At 36.6% G+C, this 12,493-nt stretch overlaps 1 long non-coding RNA gene across 1 annotated transcript; it reads left to right on the top strand.

Annotated features, from left to right (window-relative positions):
- The first annotated feature begins 1,025 nt into the window (after positions 1-1,025).
- LOC113527982 (uncharacterized) lies at positions 1,026-11,746 on the top strand. Its single transcript, XR_003402901.3, has 2 exons — positions 1,026-1,664; positions 11,442-11,746. It is a non-coding gene; the product is annotated as an uncharacterized LOC113527982 (long non-coding RNA).
- Positions 11,747-12,493: the final 747 nt, after the last annotated feature.

Here is a 12,493-nt window from a genome sequence, read left to right as displayed (position 1 = left end):
AAAAACAAGACATCTTACCACCCAAAGAGCGTAAAGCATGGTGTTGGCAGCATCGTGCTATGGGGGTGCTTCTTTTCAGCTGGGACTGGGGCTGTAGTCAAGACAGAGGGAATCATGGATAGCTCCAATTACCAGTCTGTTTTGGCAAAAAACCTGCAGGCTTCTGTTAGATAGCTGAAGATGAAGAAACATTTACCTTCCAGCATTATAACAACCCAAAGCACAAAGTCAACAAAGGAATGGCTTCAGAAGAAGAAGATCAACGCATTGGAATGGCCCAGTCAGAGCCCAGGTCTAAATCCTATCGACAACCTGCAGAATGACTTGAAATGAGCTGTGCAAAGGAGACCCTCCCTTACAATTTGATAGATCTGGAGCATTTTTGTAAGGAAGAGTGGAATAAAATTGCCAAATCAAGATGTGCTAAGTTGGCAGACTCTTACCCAAAAAGACTGAATGCTGTATTAAGGAGTTTGCCTTAAAACTAGGTTATTGTAAGTTAGGTTATTGTAAACTAGGTTATTGTAAGTTTTATATTTTTCCTAAAATGTTTCTCTTTGTTTTTCCCTTGAATTTTGTTGGTTGCTATATCAATTAAAGGTGGATATTTTGGTTTCTTTTTTTTTCTTTCTTTTTTTTTCTTTTTTTTTTTTTTTTTTTTTTTTTTTTTGCATCACAAAAAACCTGCAATTTTAACAGGGGTATGTAGACTTGTTATATCCACTGTTGGAACGGAGAATTAAAAAAAAAAAAAAAAAAAAGGACAGAAGAGTGCTGTTCACTAAGCATTTAAATGAACACTAATTACTCAAAAAATATGAACACTAAGCACTATATACTCAAAAGTATGAAGAGTTTTTCTCTGGCCATCCTTACATATACTTCTGTAATCTTTATTTAGGAAATAATGAAAAACATTAACTATATATATATATATATATATATATATATATATATATATATATATATATATATATATATTAGAGATTTAAGATGATTCTATCATTTATTTGTGAAATGTTACAGAAAATTAATGAGCACAAATGTGGTGATAATACAAATTCATGAATTCTGACAAAAAAGATGTGCCCGAGAGAAGTACTCTCATAAAGGATAGGGCATAATATGACAAATAAAATTTTGATTGCTAGATTTATGCCAGAATGTGGTATTGAGTCTAATGGCTGATTTCCTCTACAGACATTTATATGGCCTTTAGAGCACTCACTTAGCCATGCTTGATTGGCTTATTGATTGTACAAAAGCTCTGGGACAACAGGTCTCAGAGCTGTGGGGTTGTGAAATCTAGTTCTGGTGAGAATTCTCATTTTCCTCTTTTAAAAGAGAGCGCAGGCGATGTTTGAGTATACAGATTAATTACAACCGTATTAGGCATTACAGAAAGTATTTAATCTTGACCTGTAATGTCTTAGTTACTCCCGCCCCTTTCTCTGTTTGCATGTTATCTGTTGTGTGTATGTGTGTGTATGTGTGTGTGTGTGAGAGAGAGAGAGAGAGAGAGAGAGAGAGAGAGAGAAATTTCAGGCAGTCACAGTGGAGTCATTAGGGCTGATATTAGCCAGCTGTGTGTGCGCACGTCTAGGCTGAAGAGGCTCGTAAGGACATTGTGGGAGTTGAGAAGATGATATTTCTCTGAAGATGAGGTGAGCACAGTTTGAACACAAAATAATGTGCGAATTAAAACAGTGAGACTACAGCAACATTTGGTATCTATTCGTAGGAAAGGTACTGTTCTCTTTTACAATTCAAAGATCAAGTACAAAAGCCTTTGTCTCAGTCCAACATGGTGTCACTTGCGAATCCGTACCAATTTACACACCTCAAGTTGTAAGAAAAGATACAAAGGTTAAGTTTAGGCTTAGGGTCAGGTTTAGTGTTTCTATGTTTTCTTATGACTTCATTTATATGAAACTGAACAAAATCCAACTACATCACACTTGTGTGTTTGAATTCATACAAAATTTTTCAAAAAAGTACAAATTCGTTTTCATGCTACTTCTTGATGATTTTGCATATATAGTTTTCGTATTATATATATACAATTTCATGATTGCAGAAGTTTTCTGTATGAACTAGTCTATAATATTTGGTCTATAACAATGTTTCTCAGTCTTCGTACTGGAATATCACCACCCTGCACAGTTTGACGTGTTGTGCAGGGTGGTAGGACTCCAGATCCAGGATTGAGAAACACAGATCTATACGGTGATTACTGCGAATTAACATTATGTCAGCATGTAGTGTAAAACTGTGTCCACTAGGACAAGATATCCAAGTTGTGTCAGTTGGTACTACTGCTTATTTAATTGCCTGGAACAAAGCAAGATTAATAACAACTAACTAAAGGTTTGAAAAAAGCCCTAAATAAAATCACTTATATCACCAAAATAATAGTACAGGCTGACCCTGTAAAATGTACATTTTTACTGTTTACTCTAATTTACTCTAATTCTTAGTTATAAAATTATAACCTCCACAACTCTGACCAGGATAAAGCAGGATAATTACACTCAGAGAAAGGTGTGTTGTATTCATATAGAATGAATCAAAAGCAAATGAGAAGACATTTACTAAATTCTGGAAAAGCCTTCTCATTTGCTTTCGATTCATTCTATATGAATACAACACACCTTTCTCTGTGAGTGTAATTACTGTGAGCAATAACAGCCATACCAACTTAGTGCAACCTTTACCTGTAAAGATCACAGTCAAGAAATTACTATCTATGTTCTAAAAGCTGTAAGCAATTGTGAATAAAATGGGTAATGAGCTGTGATCAGTCTGATCGTGATATGATGCTGTATGAATCACTGGGAGTCGTATTGCACTGACAATCTTCACCACATCGATTATCTGTCACAGCCAGGAAGAGAGGAAGCCTTTAAATAAAAGATGACCATCCATTTACAGTTGTCTCAGATGGCAATTAAGACACAATATAAATGAGCAGACAAGGGTGGAGAAAGATCTGATGGCACAAAGTAGAAAATTAGTGCTAGGGATTTCCCAGAAAATTGAGCTGGGTGGAGATTGTAGAGTGTTGTAATCACTGGAGTGTAACACGTCTAAAAATTTAAGAAAATTCTACTTATAATATTTATAAGTTACATATAATAGCTAGGCAAGCCTTGTTGTTTTAGTTGTTGTAATAGTAGGCTTATGAAATTAATCTAAATAAAATAAAATAAAATAAACAGGGAGAGAATAACAATAGAATTTTCAATGCCATATTAACTATTTTTTTATGTTCAGTTATATAACAGACACTAAGCAAACCAGCATGGTCTCACTTCTGCAATTTTGCAAGAATTTGTACCACTGATTTCACATAAAAAGGTGCAAACAGTTAAGGTTAGGCCAAGGGGCAAGTTTGATTTCTTTTGGCCTCATTCATGTGAAATTCATTTCATTTTCATTGGTTTTTCAAAATTTTCCAAGCAATTAGGTTAAGCCAACTGGTAACATCACATGTGATGTTCATTTTTAACTGCATTTTATTTAGAGTTAAATGCTACAAAATATTTTTTCCCATCTCATCAGAACTGCATGGTGTGTAGGAATGGAAAAAGTACTGAGAAATTGTACTTAAGAGAAAGTAAAGATAATGTGTCAAAGTCTTACTCAGTTAACAGTGGAAGTATCCAGACAAAAATATACTCAAGTGAAAGTAAAAAAAAATGCTACTTTTAAATGTATTCACATATTAAAAAGTAAATGTTTTAAACTGCTGAAATTTAGTCACTGTCATGTTCTCATGTGAAAAGTAACTTCTATTACCTATCTAAAACTGTTAGAAGATTGCTATATGATTTTGCCTGAAAACATCATTCAGTCTCTGTAAATTTGATGATCATATGCATGACTAATGCTACAAATGAATTAATCAGAAGTAAAATACTCTGTAAATAACCAGTATTTACCATTAGCTTGAATTTGACTTGCTGGCTAGGCAATTACATTAGCTGCTGGAATTGTTGCTAGTCTAACCTGGCATTAACAAAGAAAACATATTTAACTTGGTTAAATATAGTCTGTTAACATTAGCAAGTCAGCAAAATTTATCTCAACATGCTTTTAGATAGAGTTCATGCCTTCTAGAGAGGCATATGACAGCCAATTTTATACGAGTCTTTGATTACTCCAGTATATTGAAACATTTTACTAAGTTAGGGCCAGGGGTGCTCATCTTCATGTTCGACACTGCAGTCCAGTGGCTTTTCCATATTCAGATGCGTACACTATATGGCCAAACATTTGCGGACACCTGACCATAACATTCATACAGCATGTGCTTGTTGAACATCCCGTTCCAGATTTGGTCCCAATTTGGTGTCATCCTCCACTCCTCTGGGAAGGCTTTCCACTAGATTTTGGAGCGTGGCTGTGGAAATTTGTGCTCATTCGGAAACAAGAGCTTTGGTGAGGTCAGGCACTGATGTCAGGCAGGGAGGCCTGAAGCGCATTTGGTATTCCAGTTCATCCCAAAGATGTTCAGTGGGGTTGAGGTCAGGTCTCTGTACAGGCCACACGAGTTCTTCCACTCCAACCTTGGCACGCCATGTCTACATGTGATAATGACAATGTGCACAGGGGCATTCTCTTGCTGGAACAGGTTTGTGCCCCTTAGTTCCAGTGAAGGGAAACTGTAATGCTACAGCATACAAAGACATTCTGTACAATTGTGTGCTTCCAAATTTGTAGCACCAGTTTGGGGAAGAACCACATATGGGTGTGATGGTCAGGTGTCCACAAACTTTTGGCCATATAGTGTAGCTATAGCATTAACAACATTGTGTAGTATGAGAAGGTCATGCATTCTCTACAATAATGAAGTTGACTGGATATGTATACATCTTTATATATTGCTTATAGTCATTGGCTGGATGAGAGAATAAGACATCTTTGTGATTTGTAACGAGTACTGAAAGTCTAAATAAAAATATCAGGAGTAGAAAGTACGTAAGAGAACAACTATTCGATCTCAATAACACTTAAGTAAATACAGCAAAATATTATTTAAGTATAATAGTGATGTAAATTACTCAAGTATTTTTCACCGGTAGTGGTTTTTCAGATCCCCAGCAAATTAAATACCCTAACAACAGTGTTACTGCTAGACATAAGGGTAGGAATGAGAGACATTTCCATAGTGCTTCAAAAAGCTAAAGTCACAAGTCAAAATCTTTGCACTGTGTGGTTTCTAGGGGTCTAGCACTCACAGAAAGGAGTAAAAGTTAAATCTGTGGTTTGTGTGCACTGCTGCATTGCCAGCTAGTTTAAATGCAACATCTGTTAGTATATTACAACGGTGCAGATGCCACAATGTCTGTGCTTCAGATTTAAAATAAGCACAACGGTGGCTACAGCCTAACCCAGAGCCTTTTCTGAAGCAAAATTGAAGGTGAGGTAGAACTACTCACCATAACTCTGGCACTCTTATAATGTACTCTGTGATCATGTGAGTTTAAAAGGAGAAAATAAAAATAGGGAAAAAATAAAGATAAAGAAGGAATATTTCCAGTTAGTGAGAAGGTTTTATATAGAGCAGTTAGCTAGAACTACACTCCAAGGTTAAAAAAAAAAAATTAGCATAACTACACTGAAACAGCATCCAAGTTTAAGCTAATTATGAATATTATATAATCAAAAGAAGACACATGACAGTTTGCTTTCCTGTTTGTTTCTTTTTGTTTGAGTTACAGTGCTACATGCTCAAAACATTCTCTGGGTCTACTGTGTTCTCCAAGCAATAAAATAACTTGATATACTTGATATACAATAACTACTTGATATAAAAAGTAATGACAATAACACTTCACAACTGGGAAATGTACATAAACTGGTGACTTAACATCTTCACAAGCGATACTACTGCTTTGCTATGTTCATAGGGAGCTAGGTGAAATAACTGAGGCACAATCAATCTTTTAGGACATAAAATTTTACTGTTAGTGGTTTTACAATTAAATCTCATGTCAACATTAGTGTGAAGGGCACTTTCACAGGAAAGGTTGGCATTTTAGAAAATGGCATTTAAATGGCAAGTAAAACCTAAAATAATGCATTTGCTAGATGAATGTACTGTTATTAATCATAACTGTGATATAGCATACAAATGTAAAAATGTATACACACACACAAACACACACACTGATCAGCCATAATATTAAAACAACCTGCCTAATATTGTGTTGGTCCCCCTTGTGCCAACAAAACAGCTCTGACCTGTTGAGGGATGGACTCCACAAAACCTCTGAAGGTGTGCTGTGGTATCTGGCACCAAAAGATTGGCAGCAGATCCTTTAAGTCCTATAAGTTGTGAGGTGGGGCTTCTGCCCACTACATCCCACAGACACTTGATCGGATTTGGAATTTGGAATTTGGAGGCTGAGTCAACACCTTGAACTCTTTGTCGTGTTCCTCTAACCATTCCTGAACAATTTTTACAGTGTGGCAGGGCGCATTATCCTGCTGAAAGAGGCCACTGTCATTAGGGAATACCGTTGCCATGAAGGGGTGTACCTGGTCTGCAACAATGCTTAGGTAGGTGGTACGTGTCTAAGTAACATCCACCTGAATGCCAAGGTTTCCCTGCAGAACATTGCTCAGAGCATCACACTGCCTCCGCCAGCTTGCCTTCTCCCCATAGTGCATCCTGGTGCCATCTCTTCCCCAGATAAGTGATGTACATGCACTCGGCCGTCCACACGATGTAAAAGAAATCATGATTCATCAGACCAGGCCGCCTTCTTCCATGACCAGTTCTAATGCTCACATGCCCATTGTAGGTGCTTTTGGTGATGAACAGGAGTCAGCACGGGCACTCTGACAGGTCTATAGCTACACAGCCCCATACGCAACAAGCTGCGATGCACTGTGTGTTCTGACACCTTTCTATCAGAGTGAGCATTAACTTTTTCAGTAATCTGTGCTACAGTAGCTCTTCTGTGGGATCGGACTAGACGGGCTAGCCTTCGCTCCCCACTTGCATCAGCGTGCCTTGGGTGCCCATGAGACTGTCGACAGTTCATCGGTTGTCCTTCCTTGGACCACTTTTGGTAGGTACTAACCACTGCATACCAGAACACCCCATAAGGCCTGACGCTTTGGAGATGCTCTGACCCAGTCGTCTAACCATAACAATTTGGCCCTTGTCAAAGTTGCTCAGATCCTTACGCTTGCCCATTTTTCCTGCTTCCAACACATCAACTTCGACTGTTCACTTGCTGCCTAATATAGCCGACCCCTTGACAGATCCCAATGTAACAAGATAATCAATGTTATTCTCTTCACCTGTCAGTGGTTTTAATATTATGGCTGATCGGTGTATATATATATATATATATATATATATATATATATATATATATATATATATATATATATATATATATATACACCTTATTATTATTATTATTATTAAAGTGAAAATTACAGAGTTTACATATTTTTGCCCAAATTTGACCATTTATTTTTACATTCCTAAAATGCTGAATCAAAAGTACATATGACTATAAATAATTTCTTTAGGGAATGCATCATGTGTATATATCATCATGTGTACATATCACATACAATAAAAGAAAATGGTAAGCAAATAAGCTCTGACATTTCTTGTTTCATGCTCCTTGATATGTACATAACCCCAAAATAAACCTATTTTTCATCAAAAGAAAGTCAAATTTTCACCTCAGGAAGGGTGGAAGAGGCAACCTTTCCTGTTAAAGAGTCCCGAACCATTTTCATTATGTGGAAACAGAAAAATATGAAGAAAGACTGGCTTGTAATAGAAGTCTTTTTTATGTACTACATAATGGATATTAATTTAATTTAATTTTGATAATTTAAAATTCTTTATATATAGAGTAAATAATTATATCATCGTCAGTATACTTACAAAATAAATGAAAAAGAATAATTAGACAAATTTATGGTGTGATTGGTCAGTGCAACCTATTTTCAGTGGAATAGGACAAACATTTTCTCTCAGCATAGAAATTCTCTGTATGCTAGTGAACTCTGCGGGTTTAAAATGCACCATTAGCATCAGTAAATCTTCTTCAGTGTAGTGTAATGCAGATGTCCAGTGTGATGAGATACATCCCAAAGGACACATACATAGGAAATCAGCCCACATCTGTAAAAACATTAAACCTACAGCAGTCTCAGTCCAGGGTGAATCATTTAAAATGGTGCTCTGGCTGCCTAGATAATATTACAGTGCACAATAATAATATTGGCAATATGAGATTAATATATTTAAATAACAATTTATAATAGAGTACAAAATATCCTGAAATGACACTGAAAACACATCACTCTGCACAGCCATCTTCAACATGTGTCCCGCGTATTAAATCTGCAATGTTAATTTACATGTGGGTTTTGTACAACACACACTTAATTCATATAATAGGAAAATGAAACGATGATCATAGAGCCTAATCATAAACTACTGGTAAAGCTTTCTCCACACAGTTGAAGTCTCCTGTTATCACTGTTTGTGTTTAGTCCACTTTCTTTTATTGAGACAACGACATAAGGCTCATGTGCAAAATCATCCGTACTAAAGGCAACCCTGCCTTCAGGAGAGAATGAGATTGATTGGTTAACAGCACCATTTTGCTATTTAGTACCTGACATAATTGTACCTTTGCATATGTCCAGAAAACTGTTTATACTACCAGTAAACTAACATTAACTTGCCAGCTACCCAGCTAGCTAACAAACGCAAACTGTAACCACTGAATGAGTTATATGGGTTCACACCATAAGGTATATAATACATATAACGCATTCAGTTGCTAGTGTTTGTGCTATCAAGAAAGTTTCCTACCAACACTAACTATCCATCATGTTACCTAACTAGCTAACAAGTTAAAGTTAGTGATCAGTGGAGTTAATAGTTTATATACTCTGCTGATTCTGAGCAGTTTTTTATTTTAATGCTGTAATAGAGAATGAACTAACGTTCAACTTTTGTTATCACCATATAAATAAGAACATTATCACAATGCATCAAAATAAAAAAAAAAAACACTTGTGAATCAGCACAAAGTTTGCCATCCAGCCAATAGGGTGTCCACCTATTTTACATTTATTGCAAGGGCCCACAATTCCAGGCATCATAGGGGTAAATGACTATGAAAATATTTTCTGTTTAAAATAAAATTGAAATAAAAATATCTAAAATATAATTATACACAAACAGAAAATACTCTTTGGGATCCAAAAACTGTCATTAAGTAAGCATTTTCCAATGGTAGACTCAAGAAATATTTATCCTTAACTACAAATTAATTATAATTAAAAGCTAGAAAAATCCTAAAATAGTGATTGACATTGGCATCAACCAGCAACATAACTAAGCTGTAAGCAGTGCTAATGCTAGAAAGGTGCGTGAGAATGAAGGAGTGAAGCTTCCATAATGCTTTTAACACAAGTCACAAATCATTGCATGGTGTGTTATTGTATTATCTATAGTTTTGCTTTACTTTACTTTACACTGCCTTGTTCTGTTCTGCTGCTTTGGCCCTTGTGCAACACATTTAACAGCTTTTCTAACATAACCATAGCAAATAAAATGCAACAAAGCAGCTGCACACTCAACCTGCATTTGAATATGCAGAACAACAAACCAAATATATATATATATATATATTTTTTATCGTGTCCTTGTAATAATCTTCCCACATCCCTGTGTAGGATAAGCAGTACAGAAAATGAATGGATGGATGACCTATTAATACCAGTTATAATGTAATACATTACCAACATAAGCTGTGCTTTTTGCATTTTCTCAGAGTTTCTGAAATAGCCTAAAAATAACCCAATGAAAAAGAAAGTTATAGATTAAAGTTCAATGTTATAATAGGCCCTGAGTAGGTGTAAGGAAAGACATGGGAATGGTTATTAGAAAGAAAGAATCACTGCTTCCTAGACTGAATGTTAAAGCTCTCATTGGTTCACCCCAGGGACCATCTGTGGAAGTGATAATAATAGCCCAATAAAAGCACAAATTTAGAGATTAATGCATTCTGCTAATGTTCCATTCCAGTGAATTACAATCTTGGCACATACACACACAGCGAACTGCATCTGTTCACCAGACACTGCTTACACATGGTATTAGGAGCTAAGTTTGGTTGTGGTCTAACAATACCAAAAGACTGTATTACACTGTTTTTGTGTATTTGTTTGTTTGTTTGTTTTGTTTTGTTTTGTATTGTTTTGTATTGTCAGGGGTCCAATCACTGAAGGTGATGTGTGTAGGCACCCTATTGTTATTCTACCTTCTTCTTCTTCTTCTTCTTCTTCTTCTTCTTCTTCTTGGAAGTACATTTATGGTCATAACTTTTGAACTGTGTATCCAATATTTAAAAGGCATCCCTGGATTCCCTGGACTGAGGCAAGTTCAACACAAAATATGATATCAATTTCCGCCTATTAGATTTTCCGCCATCTTGGATTTTGTCAAAAACTATTTTTTCGCTACTCCTCCTACAAATTTTGTCCAATCATCACCAAATTTGGCAAACATCATTTTCAGACCAACCAAAAATTATCAAAAGAATTCTGATACTCCAAAAAGTTTGCCTGTACTGTGCCAAGGAATCTGACAGCGAAACAGGATTTGAGGCTGCGAACTGCCACAAAACTTGGTAGGCATCTTCGGGACCATGATCTGAGGCTATGCAACAAATTTCATAACAGTACCACTTACTGGTCAAAAGTTACAATAACATGCCATAATGCTTCCATCTAAGTGCCATTTTTGCTAACCCTCCTCCTCCAAATATTGTCCAATCTTCACCAAATTTGGCTCTTGAGACCTGTCTAAACAATTGTCTACTGCCATTTTAGCTGTTGAATGTATTATTATCCAGACAACACATGACTAACATGGTTTAATATCAAATAGCATTTTTATTGACCAATTTTTAATTTAAAAAAACATAAGACAGATATATGTTTGGTGCAGATACTTGCACAAAGTGTAGAAAAAAGGCCCAGACTGATGAGAAAAAACATAAATACTTTAGATGTTTCTAAATTGCAAAAAGTAAAGAATTGTCAGGTCAGAGCAGTAGCAATCATGACCACAGGTCAAAGTAGCAACAGACAACAGACACAGCAGTAGCAGCAGCTGTAGCAGCAATGCCACCCTGCTGCCCATATGTTCATCTAGACCTTTCCTACTACAGTCAGAGAATTCCACCACTGTCCGTGGTCAAAACATACACATCATGAGTGAAACTACAAATCGCTCTTGAATCCCTTTGCCTAAAGTTATAGCTCTGCTTTCCTGTGATTGCCTAGGCAACAACTATAGCGTGTCTGTGAATCTGCGAGTCTGGGTGCTTGACCCCTGAAAATACTGCTTGCAGCTTAAATTTTTTTTTTTTTTTTTTTTTTGGCAGAAGTATGATGGCTGTCTGGATTTAAGTCCATCTCTCAGAAAGGACTTTGAGATGACAACACAAGAGTGTGATGGCCCTACCAATCGCCTGTGTGGAGTTTACTTGGGTTTCATCTGGGTTCCCCAGTTTCCTCCCATTGTCCAAAAGCATATGTGTGTGTTTGTGTGCACGGTGTCCTGTCATGGACTGGTGTCCTGGTATTCCCACCTCCTGCCCTTTGTTCCTGGGATAGACTCCGGATCTATTGTGACCCTGACCAGGATGTAACAGATAATTAAGATGAAAGAATAAAATGGATGATTAAAGCCAACAGAATATTATGGTATATTTACTGTATGTGTATGGCTCTAGAGCAGAGGTCTTCAATCTTCAAAGTCCACAAACGCCTGGTGTGGCTGCAGGCTTTAATTCCAACCAGGCAGGAGTCACACCTGTTTCCACTTGTTAAACGAGTTCATCTTGGGCTCCAATCAACTATCAACTGTACCTCCTATTTGGCTGGAATGAAAGCCTGCAGCCACACCAGCGCTTTGCTGATAAGTTTGAAGACCCCTGCTCTGGAGTGTCACCAAGGACACTCCATTTCCTTCCATTCATTCATCCCTTATCATGTAGTGGCTTCCATGTAGCAGGGGCTTTTATATAAGCAACTGAGTTCTAGACATAACTCAACAGTGACCAAAGCAGCATCATATTCATAGATTATGAAATGTTTAGAGTTTGACTGCAATCTTAACTGCCGCATAAGATTTGTGATGAGAGTTCATGCATTTTCCTGAAACTTTCTGAGTGTGCCATGCAGTTTTAGGTTCAATAGCTAACACAAATATTTGAATGTCATGGATAAGCAGTGATCACAATAGTCAATTTTTTTTTGAAGGCTTAGAAGAATAGAAGGAAAGAGAAAGAGACTGGAAAAAAAAAACAAATTCACAAGCAGAAGATTGATAAATAGAGAGGCATACGGTCCTCTTGGGGCCGAACAACCAAGGAAGCTGAAAAACAGTGAAGCTGAGAAGCATGCTGTCTTCCTGTCATATTTGTTTAGATAC

This window comes from Pangasianodon hypophthalmus, chromosome 13 (assembly GCF_027358585.1).
Source record: "Pangasianodon hypophthalmus isolate fPanHyp1 chromosome 13, fPanHyp1.pri, whole genome shotgun sequence".
Taxonomy (NCBI): domain Eukaryota; kingdom Metazoa; phylum Chordata; class Actinopteri; order Siluriformes; family Pangasiidae; genus Pangasianodon; species Pangasianodon hypophthalmus.
Note: the sequence above shows the minus strand (reverse complement) of the source record. Positions and strands in the feature narration are given on the sequence as shown.